The 18,233-nt window shown below is 38.8% G+C and overlaps 1 pseudogene; it reads left to right on the forward strand.

Annotated features, from left to right (window-relative positions):
- Nucleotides 1-130: 130 nt before the first annotated feature.
- Nucleotides 131-2,641, forward strand: LOC145961795 (uncharacterized; annotated as a pseudogene).
- The last annotated feature ends 15,592 nt before the right edge of the window (nt 2,642-18,233 follow it).

Consider the following 18,233-nt stretch of genomic DNA (forward strand, 5'->3'; position numbering starts at 1 on the left):
TTATAAGAATTAGTTGCAATAAATCAATGCTTTATTCATTATCATCAGTGTAATATAAAAAATATATATGCACAGAGTTATGACTTCTTAATATCTCGAGAAACTTCCAAAGACTAACAACATTTGGGGTATGCGATATTGTAATAAATATGTGTGTCATGTAAACACAACTTCTGAGGTCGTTAACAGCCGTTTTGATCGAGAAATGGTATGTAAGAGCAAAGCACGGTGTCGTTTTTCCCACTCCAAATGCGTGCTAGTTCGAACGCCGTAAGAAAGCAGGTCCGTCTATTTCGCGCTGTTTAAACCAAAAGAGGCCACCGTCGCGTAGAATATAAAAATATCTAAAAAAATATATATATATGAATTTTTTATATTATTTAAAAATATTTATTTAAAAAAAGTAATATATATTCCTTTACCAAAAATTTGATAATTTTTATAATTTACAATATACATTCAAATAAAATTTTATAAATTATATCATTACGAGATTGTATCGATAAATTCTCTTTGAACAAGTTAACGAAGAAACGTAACTTATTCACACTAGAGTATAATATTACAGTACCGTATATAGGAAAATATAATAAATAAATATTATTTATTAGATTTTTGTTCACGAGCTCTTTCAAATTTATTTGGATTTATGAATTAAACAACAGGAAATCCCTCAAATCGATCAAATCAAAAAGATTCTATTAATTATTAATGATTTAGTTTAGTTATTAATTTATTAATTATTACTTATTTTCATAATTAATGTGTGTGTGTGTGTGTGTGTGTGTGTGTGTGTGTGTGTGTGTGTGTGTGTGTGTGTGTGTAAATATATACCTTTTATTTGTAAACATATATATTTTTAATAAACATATATATTTTTTTATATTTTTTTAATCATGTACTTTTAATTATGAATTATTTTATTTATTTATATTTTATTATATATCATAACTTTAAGATTAATGTGATGATATACAGAAGAGTAAAGATTGTTGAAATTGCGATAATTTCATGAAATTTTCAGATAGCTGTTGTACATACTTGTGGAATATGTGAAACAATTATTAATGAAGAGAACATTCCGTCTCATGGTTGTGCGGAAGCTTTTCTCCAGTTGTTTATTGATAATAGTTTTAACTTCTATCCAGTAACAGATGCAATATATATATATATATATATATATATATATATATATATATATATGTATATATATGCAATATATATATATATATATATATATTTAATTTTTGTTTCATCATTAAAAAGAATATAGTATTCTACTAAAATTTATATTATTATATGTAGATGATAATCGCATTATTCGACGAAGCCTTGTCGACAACGAAGAAATTGTCTTGCCGGTTCATGAAAACAATCCAGATAAATAGAAACTTTGATTGAAATCCTAAAAGTAATAAATCCTGCAGTAATAAATCTGTATTTCCTAATGAATTTGATTTTAGGAACTATTGAAATACTTTCGGTATCAAATAAAGAAATCTTACAGGAGAAAAATGAAAATAGTCTCAATAATCACTCAATAAAAAAAATAATTGGAGAGCCAACGTAAAGTCGACATTGAATTATGACGACGAAGAATTACTAATTTTATCCGTTCAAGAAAGAAGACCCCTTTGAGATTTTACAATTAGAGCAGCGATGCCAACGGCTAACAAAAAAACTTTGGGATGAAGTGTCTGAAATATTGGGAGGTTAAAAAACAGTAAAAACATTTGTGATTGAAATATTTAAATAAAAATTTCATTTACGGGTAAACTTAGCGAAGAAGAAGCCAAAAAGAAATTTAAAAATTTACATAACGCCTACTGACGGATAATACATTCCGAAAATCATCCCAGTAAATTGGCTAGAGCTCCCCCTACAAAAAAATGGCATCATTATAATTCCATGCAGTTTCTGCAAAACTTATGCTTTATCAAAAAGTAAAAATTAAATATTTTGATTATTTATGTTTTCGAACACCTTCGACTTGTAGTTTTTATATTTTTAGAGGAAAGGCTTCTAATATTGATCTTGATGGTGATATATCCAATAACGAGTCAATAAATAATAGTGATGCAACTGGTGATGACAACGATCAATCAGAGTCAGAAGCATCAGGTAATTAACACATTAATATTTGTCTTAAATAAAATGCGGTCGGGAAGACGCTCTGGATACTTTAATGTGTTTGAATGATCAATCAGGTTACAGAAATCTTTATTCCTAGGACGTTTAATTGGTCAATCAAACGTCCAGAGCGTCCCAATCGCATCCATAAAGTATAGAATAAGAGCGCACTCACACTTGTCAGAAAAGCAAAAAGCAAAAAAAAATAATAATAATAAATAAATAATAATAAAATAATAATAATAGTAAATAATAATAATAAATTTCAGGTACGCCAATTAAAAGAAAGAAGAACTCGGAACAGCAGTCCAGTGCATTGGAAAGAATTGCCGATTCGTTGAGTCAACCATCAACCCCATTCATATCACCGCTAGCACCAAAGTTTGATGAAATTGATTCAACTTTAGCAGTTATTAGATGCAGATTAAGACAGATGAATTGAACCAATCAGTTAGATGCTATTCAGCAAATAATGAACCTAACGTATAATATACTTAAAGAACAAAATTAAATCTTATTAATCATTCCATTTTACTAGTCAGAAATGATGAACGATTAACTAATTGTAAGAAACAGAAGAAACTTTAACAGAAAACAACAACGAAAAAATTAACAATGATGAAATTGCTATATGGAGACATACTGCAGCTTTAATAATTGAAATTGTTTTTTCTATACTGCAATTAATTGGTCGCTGAAAAATTCTCCATTGGTTGACTAGGATACCAAATGTATTCTCTATTGTTTTTCTGGCTCGACTCAACCGATAGTTAAAAATATTTCGCTCGTCATTTAAATTTAGGCAGGGATGGCGCGATATAGGCGATTACGTGGGGCGCTCGCCGCGATCATATGATTGCTATACGCGATGAGTGTAGCAATCAGTGTGTGTGTGTGTGTGTGTGTGTGTGAGTGAGAATGTGCACGCTCACACACACGCACGTGCGCACACACACACTGATCGCGTATAGCAATCAGCTGATCGCGGCGAGCGCCCCACGTAATCGCCTATATCCCTGCCTATCTCTCGTACTCGTTCCGTAATTAGTTAACTATTTTCCTTTATAGTTTATAAAACTCAGCTTCGGGAAAAATTTGCAAAAGGAAAAATCGTCTTAGAATTCATTCAAGAATTTGACATTTTAAAGACAAATGTTTGTTCAGAATATATATATATATATATATATATATATATATATATATATATATATATATATATATATATATATATATATATATATACAGGGTAGACCAGTTTAATCAATACACGCGAATATCTCAGAAACACTGCATTAAATCGAAAAATGTTTCAGATATAAGTTGTACGGCTTGAAGGGAGACATAAGTGGGTACCATTGGTTTGACCTTGGGTGGTGTTGTCAAGGTCAGGGCAAGGTCACTTTGGATTATTTAAATGGAATTCCTTATTTTTTATTACATATTTTTGTAGCTCATCTCGAGAGCTTTACAAAACACTATAATTAAGTTAGTTTTCATTAAGTACTTTCCGAGTTATGAGGCTTGAAATCATTTCTTAATTTTACATAAACCATAAAATATCTTGTAAAATATTTTTTTTTCGATATCTTACCTTAATATTTTTATGTACAAAATAATGAAAGGAATCAATTGGTGTAAAGAAAACACATAGTTATTTTTAAGAAAAAATATGGAATAGTTAATTGCAAATTACAGATTTTTTCTTAAAAGCAACTATGTTTTTTCTTTACACCAATTGATTCCTCTCATTATTTTGTACATAAAAGTATTAAGGTAAGATAATCAAAAAATAAATATTTTACTATATATTTTATGGTTTATATAAAATTAGGAAATTATTTCAAGCCTCATAACTCGAAAAGTACTGAATAAAGAAATACTTCATTATAGTGTTTTAGAAAGCTCTCAAGATAAGCTACAAGAATAAGCTACAAGAATAAGTAATAAAAAATAGGGGTTCCCATTTAAAAAACGGAAGTTGACCTTCAAATGACCTTGAAAATGACCTTTAATGTCGAATCCAAGGTCACTATTAGATAGCCACCTTTGTTCCCTACAACTTTTATCGGAATCGTTTTCCTTCAAACGTTGATCCTGAAAAGTTATGAGGGTGGAACTTTTAAAATGGGACACCCTGTATATTCATATACGGGGTGTTCTAAAAAGGTATGTCAAAAATTTAAGGAGATATTCCTCACACCTGAAGGATGAAAAACGTTATATGGACATAGGTGCGGAAATGCTTATTTCAGGAGTTATGTTGAAAATACTGTTAGCTGTATTACTTACACAAGGAAAAATTTAGGATTAATTATTGTAGACAACAATCGTTTATTTAGGCTTATTTATATTTGGTTTTAATGTGACATTGAGTATGTTACAATAAATGTTGAAAATGTTCACCATTTTCCTGAATACAAGCAGTGACACGTCGACGCATCGATTCATGGATACGTTCAAAAATGCCACCAGTGCGTGATATACAAGATCTTCGTGACCGTATCACTGCAGGTTGCGAGACAATCCGCTGTACGCCAGGCATTTTTGAACGTGTCCGTGAATCGATGCGTCGACGTGTCACTGCTTGTATTTATGAAAATGGTGAACAATTTCAACATTTATTGTAACATACTCAAGGTCACATTAAAACCAAACCTAAATAAGCCTAATTAAACGATTGTCGTCTACAATAATTAATCCTAAATTTTTCCTTGTGTAAGTAATACAGCTAACAGTATTTTCAACATAACTCCTGAAATAAGCATTTCCACACCTATGTCCATATAACACTTTCTCATCCTTCAGGTGTGAAGAATATCTCCTTAAATTTTTGACATACCTTTTTAGAACACCCTGTATATACTGATATATGTAATATGTAATCATGCGTCATCAAAGCGCATGCGTAGAAAAACATACCCTATGTACCAATTTGTACCTAAAATCGTAGACGTCTTATCACAGACGTCTATACAGGGCGATCCCGAAAAACCTTCCGTCTGTAAAATGACGTATTCCTGACACCATTCTAAGAAAATTTTTCCTTTACCAAAATTTGATTTGAAGCGTAGTTTTTGAATTATGAGCAAAAATAGTTAGTAAATCACGCGGGGAGCGTCCGAAATGGCCACGTTCGAAATGGCCACGGATAAATTTGACCACGTTCGAAATGGCCACGTTCGAAACGGCCACGTTCGAAACGGCCACGTTCGTAATGGCCACTCGTTCGTAATGGCCACGTTCGAAACGGACACGTTCGGAACGGCCACGTTCTAAACGGCCACGTTCGGAACGACCACGTTCGGAACGGCCACGTTCGGAACGGCCACGTTCGGAACGGCCACGTTCGGAACGGCCACATTCGAAATGGCCACGGATAAATTTGACCACGTTCGAAACGGCCATATTCGAAAAGGCCACGTTCTAAACGGCCACGTTCGGAACGGCCACGTTCGAAATGGCCACGGATAAATTTGACCACGTTCGAAATGGCCACGTTCGAAACGGCCATGTTCGAAACGGCCGCGTTCGTAATGGCCACTCGTTCGTAATGGCCACGTTCGAAACGGCCACGTTCGTAATGGCTACTCGTTCGTAATGGCCACGTTCGAAACGGCCACGTTCGGAATGGCCACGGGAAATATTGAATAAAGTTCGATTTGACCACGTTCGTAACGGCCACGTTCGAATCGGCCACACGTTCGAAACGGCCACACGTTCGAAACGGCTGGGAGGGTCCCGTTAGCGCACGGTGCGATAGCGCACCAACCCGATAGCACACGAAAAATTGACACAATTCCCGATAGCGCACCAACCCGATAGCACACGTCCCGATAGCACACAAAGTAAATCGCGCACAATCCCGATAGCGCACCAACCCGATAGCGCACGGGTTCACTTTGCAACTTTTCACGCGAAGCGATGGGGATGGGGTGGGTGCGGGAGGGGGGGCCGAAAGCCCCTCCTTGCACCCCCCCCCCGGTTGTGTGTGTGTGTGTGTGTGTGTGTGTGAGAGAGAGTGCGTGTATGAGGGGATAGTGCTTCCAACATTTCGTGGCCATTCCGTGGCCATTCCGAACGTGGCCGTTTCGAACGTGGCCGTTTCGAACGTGGCCGTTCCGAACGTGGCCATTACGAACGTGGCCGTTTCGAACGTGGCCATTACGAACGAGTGGCCATTACGAAAGTGGCCGTTTCGAACGTGACCGTTTCGAACGTGACCATTTCGAACGTGGTCAAATTTATCCGTGGCCATTTCGAACGTGGCCGTTCCGAACGTGGCCGTTTCGAACGTGGCTATTACGAACGAGTGGCCATTACGAACGTGGCCGTTTCGAACGTGACCGTTTCGAACGTGGCCATTTCGAACGTGGTCAAATTTATCCGTGGCCATTTCGAACGTGGCCGTTCCGAACGTGGCCGTTCCGAACGTGGCCGTTTAGAACGTGGCCGTTCCGAACGTGCCCGTTTCGAACGTGGCTATTACGAACGAGTGGCCGTTACGAACGTGGCCGTTTCGAACATGGTCAAATTTATCCGTGGCCATTTTGAACGTGGTCAAATTTATCCGTGGCCATTTCGAACGTGGCCAAATTATATCCACTCAATCACGCGTCGGGTACGGAAGGCAGGCAGGAGCGACGCGGCGTGCCGCGAGCACGGGCGCAGCTGACCGCCCGACGGGTGATTACCACCGCATGAGTCGCTAACTATTTTATCTTATAACATAAAATTATGCTTTAAATAAAATTTTGGTAAAGAAGAAAATATCTTAGAATTACGTCAGAAATACGTGTTCCTTAAAATAACGTTATTTTGTAACGGTCGTATTTTCGGACGTTTTTTCGCTGCGCGGATAGATCGTCGGTGCGAGGTTCGTTGGAAAGAAAATACGCGATGTGTGTTAAATGAACGTATTTATTGTAATATACAGAGTATGTGTATGCGAATGTGCGCGCGCGTGTGTGTGTGTGTGTGTGTGTGTGTGTGTGTGTGTGTGTGTGTGTGTGTTGTACTTCGGCTGGCCGATTAATGACGCGACCAATGCAGTTTCGATGTTAGGTCCGGTTTTTGATCGCGAACACCTGGTCGGTGTTTACAACGTGCGAGACAGCGCGTGTTTTTGCGGCGCTTTTTCCGCGGGGAATCCCGATATTCTTGGAATCCTCGGGTTCTCGGAATCGACGGGCGCTTTCCCGTGAATTATTATTTCCCCGGCGCTACACTTTAAAGGGCCGCGTTTGATCTATTTAACTCGGTGCGCTTTAATCCCAGCGGTGGATGTCGTGATGAATGAATGCGCTTATGCGCTCGGTAACAAAATACGCGGCGGCGGAGGCCGCGATAAACGGATGCGCTTATGCGTTCGGTAATAACATACGCGGCGGCGGAGGCCGCGATAAACGGTTGCGCTTCTGCGCTCGGTGCGATTGATACGTGCGGCGGCGGAGGCCGCGATAATCAAATGCGCGTATGCGTTCGATGTCAAAGTGCGCGAGATAGGATCGCGTCGCGAAGGATGGTACTCGCGTTGCAGCTGGGTCGAGAACGCTCGACTCGGGGCGGCTCTGAGCTCCACCTTCCGTGATGGCCCAGCTGCGGATTAGGTGGATTGCACTTGTACTTTGGAATCGAGATCTCTCGGCTAAGACGGAGCGCGCTCCACCTTTCGTCCTCTGTAATGAGTGCTTGGTAGGATTTCTGGATTGCTGCTGAAGCGTACTGCTTAGAGCGGATCAGGAATATAGTGATTAGACGCCGAGATGTGCCCTTTTTATACCGACTAATTGCCCGCGTCGGCGCGCGGCGGTATAACCCCTTCCGAACGGTTTTTCGGAAACGGTACGGTCGGGCTCGTTCGGAGGGGTTCGGGTTGAGCGCCGAACGCGGGTTTTCGCCGGTCGGCGGTTCGGGCCACCTCGGCTCTGATCGGCGGTGTTCGGCCGTTTCGAGCCCTTAACGGCTCTGGGCCGTAAAGAGAACGATTAAAAGATGGGCGCACCGCGCCCCTGCCTCTGCCCGGCGGGTGTTCTGCCGGGCGGCAGCTTCCGGCTGGTGTTCTGCCGGGAATTAGGAACGATGCATCGGGATGCATCGTTACAATTTTAATAATGAAAAGTTGTTCCGGATCGCCGGCCGTCCGACGTTGCAATCAGCTGATTGCTACACGCGATGTGTGTATGGCGGAGTGTGTGCGTAAGAGAGAGAGAGAGAGAGAGAGAGAGAGGGAGAGAGAGAAAGAGAGAGAGAGGGAGAGAGGAAGGGTAGGAGGGACAGACATTCATACACACGCACGCACTTTTTTTCTCGCTCTCTTTCTCTCTTTTACGCAACACTCATACACTCTCTCATTCAGTCTCTCACTCACACTCTCTCGATCACTCACTCACTCACTCACCTGCTTACTCACTTGCTCACTCACCTTGTAGCAGCGTAGCGAATCTTCATGCTATGTATTGTTGTTATCTGCTGCACGGTTATGATTGCTAGAGATGCGCGACACATCGAAATTTTTTCGATTATTAGTCTCACACTCGATTGATACAATACAGATTACGCGATAACGAGTTTACTGTTTATTCACTCACTATCGATTTATCGATACCAAAAATTACTTTCAAAGAAACGCGAATGCAAACAGCACATGACTCGACGCGAAGCGACGGACCGCGGAGACTGCGCGACCACAAGAGTTATGTTGCCAGAAACGCGACACGCGACATCTAACAAACGACTTGCGCGTGGCCCAGCACCGTCTTGTTGGAAGATAATATCGTTTCTTTCAAATAATGGCACATCTTCTAAGAAATGTGGTAGATTTTCTGTTAATAAATCGACGTAGGTTCTTCCAGTTAAAATATCTGGAAGAATAACTGCACCAATATTTCAGTGCCCATTATTCCAGCCCATACATTAATCTTCCAACGAGTTTGAAAATTTCGAAATCGCGTGACTCTGGGATTTTCTTCGCTCCAAAAGTGCATATTATGCACATTAAAAATTCCTTCTTGTGTGAATAGCGATTCATCGCTGAATATCACACGAGAGGAATATCTGGGATCTCGATCGACGTTTCGCAGAAAATTTTCGCAAAACGTTCGTCTTGCAGGGTAATCTACTGGTCGTAAATGCTGCACGCGTGTATAATGAAACGCGTGCAACTTTTCTCCTTTTAATATTCTCTGTACGGTTGTATAGGATAAATCATGTTCTCGAGCAACTACCCGAATACTTGTTTCGGGATTATCCTCGAAAGTACGTATGACTCTCTCCGTGTTCCGTACATTTCTAACATCGCGATTTCTCCCAGCGTCGTGTTTGTTCGGCAGGACACTGCCAGTATCATACAGTCTTTGAGCTGCTTCAAGTATGACGTAACCCGATGGATGTCTTTGGTTTGGATATAATTCGGCGTATCTTCTTGCAGCAGGGTTTTGTTGCCCGTGACACTCGCCAAGTGCCACCAGCATGTCATAATATTCTTGACTTGTGTACGCTGCCATATCTTCTTCGCGCTTATTGATAATCGCTGATAATCGCAGGCTTATTGATTGCATCATCGATCGTGCGTCTAATTTATACGATCTTCGCTGGGGGTCTATGCACCTCCTCGCCTTCCGCGACCAATCGCGAATGTCGCGGACGCTAATTAGTGATTGGTCGCGAGAGGCGAGGAGGGGCATAGACCCCCAGCGAAGATCGTATAAATTAGACGCACGATCGATGATGCAATCAACGCATGAGAGCTTGCATTAGGATGGATGGCGGGCATTTTGAGCATCTGCTTTAAAATTTTTTTTAGTCAATCCGCTCTTTTCAGAGCGACCAATACATTTTCACGTTGGAACATTTCATTGTGAGCAGAATAAAAATAAATTTTTCCAATTTTAATTACATTATTCTTGCGATTGACTTAAATCTTCGCATCGTGAATGCAATAATTTCGAAAACGTAATAACGTATAACACATGCTTTTTAAAATAATAATTATTTATTATAATTAGAAATAGTTATTTATAATAAATAATTAATTTTTTAAGTATGTCATTATACGTTTCATGTTTTCTACCGCATTCGCAATGCGAAGGTTTTAGCCGATCGTTCGTCTTATTTCGCGTCAATCACGCGCCACGCGCAAGTCGTTTGTTAGATGTCGCGTGTCGCGTTTCTGGCAACATAACTCTTGTGGTCGCGCAGTCTCCGCGGTCCGTCGCTTCGCGTCGAGTCATGTGCTGTTTGCATTCGCGTTTCTTTGAAAGTAATTTTTGATATCGATAAATCGATAGTGAGTGAATAAACAGTAAACTCGTTATCGCGTAATCTGTATTGTGTCAATCGAGTGTGAGACTAATAATCGAAAAAATTTCGATGTGTCGCGCATCCCTAGCAATCATAACCGTGCAGCAGATAACAACAATACATAGCATGAAGATTCGCTACGCTGCTACAAGGTGAGTGAGCAAGTGAGTAAGCAGGTGAGTGAGTGAGTGAGTGATCGAGAGAGTGTGAGTGAGAGACTGAATGAGAGAGTGTATGAGTGTTGCGTAAAAGAGAGAAAGAGAGCGAGAAAAAAAGTGCGTGCGTGTGTATGAATGTCTGTCCCTCCTACCCTTCCTCTCTCCCTCTCTCTCTCTTTCTCTCTCTCCCTCTCTCTCTCTCTCTCTCTCTTACGCACACACTCCGCCAAAACCATAATTTTATGTTATAAGATAAAATAGTTAGCGACTCATGCGGTGGTAATCACCCGTCGGGCGGTCAGCTGCGCCCGCGCTCGCGGCACGCCGCGCCGCTCCTGCCTGCCTTCCGTACCCGACGCGTGATTTACTAACTATTTTTGCTCATAATTCAAAAACTACGCTTCAAATCAAATTTTGGTAAAGGAAAAATTGTCTTAGGATGGTGTCAGGAATACGTCATTTTACAGACGGAAGGTTTTTCGGGATCGCCCTGTATAAATTCGCATTTGCATAAGTGTAATTTCGAAGCTTCGAAGCTTCGAAGTTAATTTCAAAATTCGAAGCTTCGAAGCTTCGAAAACACCTCAAACTTCGAAGCTTCGAATTATTTCGAATCTTCGAATCTTCGAAGTTGTCAAAAGTAACAGCCCTACTTTCTAGCCTCTCGTGGCAGAAAGCAGTAATGCAACAAGACTAACGGGCGCCCGCTTTTTGTGAATGTTATACTTGCATATATACATATAGGGTGATTCAAAATAACCCTATTGTCCGTGAAATGACACATTCTTGAGTCAATTCTAAGGCGATTTTTCCTTTGGCAAAATTTCGTCCGAAGCTTAGTTTTTGAATTATTAAAGGAAGTAATTAACTTATAACAGGTCGGATACAAGAGGCAGGCAAAAGTGGCGCGATTCACCGTCAGACGCGGGTACTTACGCGGGGCGCCTGCTGCGATCATCTGATCGCTACATACACACACATGCGAATACATACATTCTCATTCTCTCTCTCTCTCTCTCTTTCTGCCTCTCTCTCTCTCTCTCCCTCCCTCACTCTCTCTCTCTCATTTGCTTACTCACTTGAAGTTAATATTACTCTTACTTAAATTATTATTTACTTTTTATTATTATACATTTTCACTTTAATTATTATTATTTTTTTATATTGTTTTTTTTTTACGGGAGAGGGGAAAATGCATTTTATGCATACTTACAGGCCGGTCCGGTGAGTTATGTGGGACTCGAGTACCAAGTTGAATTACCAACTCGATACTTCCTACCAACTAAAAACCCTTCTCTTTCACGAATTTTCTCTAACACTGTTTATTTGACATCCCGAAGTCTGTTTTCACACAACACCAAAGAATAGTTATTATTACCTTGTTCGATGCATTGCTGTAACTTCTTGAGAAATGAATTTTCTGACAAATCGTACTTTCACTCAAATTGAACGTAGATATCACGTTCTAAGGGACGGAGATTCACTCTAAATAATTAATCGAAAGTTCTTTTTTCTTTTATAAACTGTATTCTTTTATAAACTTCAACATACGTAATCACATTCATTCACTCACTGAGACGAAAAATTTACTAATGACTCTATCACAAATCACTATCAATCACTGTCGAATAATCACTGTTGGCAATTAAAAACCACTCGAGTAAAGAAACACACGCGCACATACGTTATTACACGACGCAACGACGCGACAACGCGACGATATTTACCCGGTGACAGCAAATAGTTTTTGGTTACGGTAAGATACGGTAGGTTAAGATACTAACAGCGCTGTCGAACGTGAACATGTGTTTGATTGAAAAATTAAGCCGACGGCACACGGTACGATTTTTCGTACTGGATTTGATAAGATTTAGTAAAATACTAAAAATGCACCAATCAGAATGCAGCATTTCTAATATTTTACTAAATCTTATCAAATCCAGTACGAAAAATTGTACCGTGTGCCGTAGGCTTAAGGGGGGAGAGTCATGTAAACGTACGTTTCTTTAAGATTTTTTTATAAAGAAATGGAAAAGTTTATTGAATTAACATAAAGCATATCTCAAAATATACGATGTAAAGTATACCGACAAATTTTTTTAGACTAAAATATTTCAAAATGGCGGCGCCACAGCTGCTGGAAGTCGACACCTCAGATTTGCGCCGTGCAGCCTACAGGTCTCAAATCTCAACTAAAATAAAAAAATCAAATTTTTATCGTTAAAATACATTAATACGCTTTGCATGACGGAGAGAAAAAAGAAAAAATAAATAAATTAAAAATTCAGGACCATTTTGAAAAAAAAAATCACTTATTTTTGTATAAACAATCGGTAAAAAACAAGTATAACAGTATTTATTTTGTTCCTGTTTTGTACCTGTAGACTGCACGGCGCAAATCTGAGGTGCCGACTTCCAGCAGCTGTGGCGCCGCCATTTTGAAATATTTTAGTCTAAAAAAATTTGTCGATATACTTTACATCGTATATTTTGAGATATGCTTTATGTTAAATCAATAAACTTTTCCATTTCTTTATAAAAAAATCTTAAAGAAACGTACGTTTACATGACTCTCCCCCCTTAATTTTTCAATCAAACACATGTTCACGTTCGACAGCGCTGTTAGTACCTTAACCTACCGTAACTTACCATAACCAAAAACTATTTGCTGTCGCCGGGTAAATATCGTCGCGTTGTCGCGTCGTTGCGTCGTGTAATAACGTATGTGCGCGTGTGTTTCTTTACTCGAGTGGTTTTTAATTGCCAACAGTGATTATTCGACAGTGATTGATAGTGATTAGTGATAGAGTCATTAGTAAATTTCTCATCTTATCGAGTGAGTGAATGAATGTGATTATGTTGAAGTTTATAAAAGAATACAGTTTATAAAAAGAAAAAGAACTTTCAATTAATTATTTAGAGTGAATCTCTGTCCCTTAGAACGTGATATCTACGTTCAATTTGAGTGAAAGTACGATTTGTCGGAAAATTCATTTCTCAAGAAATTACAGTAATGCATCGAACAAGGTAATAATAACTATTCTTTGGTGTTGTGTGAAAACAGACTTCGGGATGTCAAATAAACAGTGTTAGAGAAAATTCGCGAAAGAGAGAGGTTTTTAGTGGGTAGGGAGTATCGAGTTGGTAATTCGACTTGGTACTCGAGTCCCATATAACTCACCGGACCGGCCTGTTAGTATGCATAAAATGCATTTTCCCCTCTTCCGTAAAAAAGAAACCAATATAAAAAAATAATAATTAAAGTGAAAATGTATAATAATAAAAAGTAAATAATAATTTAAGTAAGAGTAATAATAACTTCAAGTGAGTAAGCAAATGAGAGAGAGAGAGAGTGAGGGAGGAAGAGAGAGAAAGAGAGAGAGGCAGAGAGAGAGAGAGAGAGAATGAGAATGTATGTATTCGCATGTGTGTGTATGTAGCGATCAGATGATCGCAGCAGGCGCCCCGCGTAAGTACCCGCGTCTGACGGTGAATCGCGTCACTTTTGCCTGCCTCTTGCATCCGACCTGTTATAAGTTAATTACTTCCTTTAATAATTCAAAAACTAAGCGTCGGACGAAATTTTGCCAAAGGAAAAATCGCCTTAGAATTGACTCAAGAATGTGTCATTTCACGGACAATAGGGTTATTTTGAATCACCCTGTATGTGTATATATATGTTTAAATTATAGTTAAAATATACTTAAAATTATATATGCGATTAAATAGTATATATTGATGAATAATAACAGTAAGATTATATAGAAAATAAGGTGAACAAATCTATAATATGTAAGACACGGGTGCCTATTAAATTTGATAATTTGTTGCTTTCTCATATTATCGATACTTCATATATCATGTTAGCGAGGTAGAGAGGTAGTATGATGTCACTTTTGTTTTGATTATTTTTTAGCAACCATAATCATAGTTTCACCCATACAGCACAACAAGATTGCAGAAACAATGTTTTATCGCAATATTGCAACGTTGCATAAACGTTATAAAATGTTGCTGCAAGATTACAACAAGGTTGCAGCAACTGTAAAATGTCGTCTTTCAGAAATATTAATACGCAACGTTGTAACAATATTGCACTAAAATATATATGTAATATTACTTTAGAAATGTGTCAGTATATGATCGGATTGAATTTTTTGTGTCTAATATTTTTCGCGTGAATTTATGTACATTTTTCCTTTAGCAAACTATCCGCTGTTATTATCGGTCTTAAAACGCATTTCAAGCTGAAGCTAGAACAGCAATCACATAAAATTTAATTTATAATTGTACTATTTTAGATTTAGCTTGAGATTGCATTTTAAGACCGACAGTAACGGCGAGTTTGCTAAGGGAAAAGTAATGTATATAAATTCACGCGAAAAGTATTAGGCACAAAAAATTCAGTCCAATCATATATTGGCATATTTTCTATTTGATGATTGATATAATAGAATTTCCGAATAAATATTATTTTTTACATCAAATACAAATCTTCATTTATCTCTTATACACATAAAAAACTATATAAAAAATATATTTTATAAAAATGTGTATGTACATTTTGTTCGAAGTGTTCTTGCATCTTACAACAGTTTCATCTCAAGAAGTTCGATGGTAAGAACTTTCAGCTATGGAAGTACCAAATGGAAATTATCTTTAGAGCCGAAACAGGCATGTTTGATCTAATGAACGGCGTCACAGCACGTCCAGCAGAAACGGACGTTGCGGCGAGAGCAGCATGGGATTCCTTAAATATAAAAGCAATGTTGCTTGTCTTATTGAGAATGGAGTATGAACAGCTCCAGATAGTAGTTACATGTCAGACAGACCCGGAAATGTGAACTCGGCTGAAGGCAGCTCACGAGCAAAGATCGGCAGTGAACATGGTAAGACTGATGGCAGAGAACGAGATGTTAGCGCTTACGTCTGTCGTAGTCATAGACGTAAAATAAGGCAGAGAAAAATATATATGCTACTTACGTATACGTTTTTCTCTGTCTTACTAAGCGACGTAAGCGCTAACATCTCGTTCTCTGCCATCAGTCTAACGCTGAAACAAAGGTTTTTCAATTACAAGATGGCAGACACTGATTCAATCGCGCAGCATGTAAGTAAAGTTGAAGAGATAGCGCAAGCGCTGTCAGATGTTGGTGAGTCGGTAAAAGACGTCGACAAGATGGTGAAATTACTAGGAGGATTACCACCTAAATACAATGCATTCGTGACAGCCTGGAATTCTTACGATGAAACCAACCAGACGTTCGATAATTTGACAGCACGATTGTTGAAAAAAGAACAAAGACTAACACAATCGGAGGATATGGCAACAGCATTTGCGGCAATTAAAATTAAAAACAAGCAAGCAAGTTCGTCAAAACCGAAGAAGAATGAATCACAAAAGGATAAACGGAATATTGAGTGCTTCTATTGCAAGAAAAAGGGACATTACAAATCGGATTATCGATTAAGAATAGCGAAGTAAAAGGAAAGTGAAGAAAAAGAAATTAAGTGAAGAAAAGAACCATCGAGCTCTATGTATTGAAACAAAGAATTTATTAGACACAAACAATGAATACGATTGGTTGGCTGACAGTGCCGCTTCAAAGCATATGTCGCATCGAGAAGAGTGGTTTACTGAAATAAAGAAAAGCATAAACGAGTGTACAGTCCAAATAGGAGATAATTCTCAGTTCGGAAGGTAGAAGGCTATAGTTCTATTTGCTTACATGCATGGGTTGACGGTAAGTGGGAGCCAAGAACTCTCGAGAATGTGCTATTTATTTCAGGATTAAAGAAAAATTTACTATCAGTCGGTGCAATGACAAGTAAGAATTTAAAGGTAACGTTTGATGTTGATAAATTAGAGGTTCGTGGTTCAAGATTGATAGCCACTGGTATAAAGCAAAAAAATGAGTGCTTCAGGATGCTGTTCAAGATGGAAACAACTCAAGAAGAAGCTAACATGCCAGTAGGAGCCCTGTTGTGGCATGAAAGAATGGGACATATTAACTTTCATTCACTGAAGAGCATGGCCGACAATGGACTTATACCAGGTCTCAAAATAAACAGTCCCGACACACTGTTTTGTGAAAACTGTCAATATGGAAAACTACATCGAAAACCATTTCAGAAGAAGACCCAAGAGAGAGCATTGAAGCTAGGTGAGTACGTGTACATGGATTTATGTGGGAAGATGACACATCTATCAACAGGTGATTCAAATTATTTCTTACTTCTCAAAAATGACAGTATATCATATCGGTCAGTGTACTTCATCAAGCATAAGAGCTATGCATTCGCAAAGTTTGCCGAATATAAAAAGCTAGTGGAAACACAAACAACAAACAAAATAAAGAAGGTGCATAGCGACAATGGTCTCGAATTCAGCAATGAACAATTTCGACAGTTCTTCAAGGACAACGGCATAATACATGAGTTCAGTACTCCCTATACAGCCGAACAGAATGGAAGGATCGAGAGAGAAAATCGGTCAATTGTGGAAAATGCCAGAACAATGTTGATCACAGCAAATCTTCAACCAGAAAATTGGGCTGAAGCAATCAGCACTAGTGTATACATTCTGAATCGGAAACCGCGCAGTCTGGACAAGAAGATTCCCTATGAGCTATGGACAAGAAAAGCAATAGATCTCAGACATTTACGCAAGTTTGGCGCCGATGTTTATGTACACATCCCGAAATAATTTCGAACTAAGTTCAGCAGTAAGGCGAAGAAAAGGTCCTAGTTGAATATGAAAACGACAGCACAAACTATCACGTACTAGATACAACTACCGAAAAAATCACTATTACACGTGATGTCAGCTTCAATGAAAGTGTACACAATGAGGAAGACAACAACAAGAAAATCGATAACACCTTCTCTGTATATTTCAATAACAAAAGAGCAGAGCCAGAAAACGAAGAATTAGAACAAGAGGATGAACCAGAGAATGAAGTGTTCGAGGATGCAGTAGCCGGACAAGACAACGAAGACATTCAAGTAACGCAGAAACGAAGATTACGTGACAGGAGCAAACTACGTAGACCATCCCGTTATGATGAAGAATGCTACATAGCATGTTCAGCAGTAACTATAGATGAACCACAAACATTCGAAGAAGCAATAATTGGTGATAATGCCGAAAAATGGAAACAAGCAATGACAGAGAAGATAGAGTCACTCAGAGCAAATAATACATGGACTCTAGAAGAACTACCAGAAAACAGGCAAGCTAAAGGAATACAAGTGGATATATCGAGTCAGGAGGAACATCGATGGATCTATTGAACGCTACAAGGCTCGGCTGTGCGTAAAAGGCTTTCTGCAAAGGAAAGGTATTGACTACGGAGAAACCTTCTCGCCAGTAGTCAGATACGACTCAGTACGCATTTTACTAGCTCTTGCAACAATCAACGAATGGAAAATAAAGCAATTCGATGTAAAGGCATCTTTTTGTATGGTGATCTGAAGGAAGAAGTGTTTATGAGACAGCCAGAAGGATTCAGTAGCAATAATCCAAATCTAGTATGCAGACTGAAAAAGAGCCTATATGGGCTGAAACAAGCTCCACGATGTTGGAACGAAAAATTCAGAAGTTTTCTCAACAAATTTAATTTCAAACAACTCGAATCAGATAGAAGC

This window comes from Camponotus vicinus, unplaced genomic scaffold, assembly GCF_025532165.1.
Source record: "Camponotus vicinus isolate PSW18456_S1 unplaced genomic scaffold, iyCamVici1.0 SCAF_11, whole genome shotgun sequence".
Lineage (NCBI taxonomy): Eukaryota > Metazoa > Arthropoda > Insecta > Hymenoptera > Formicidae > Camponotus > Camponotus vicinus.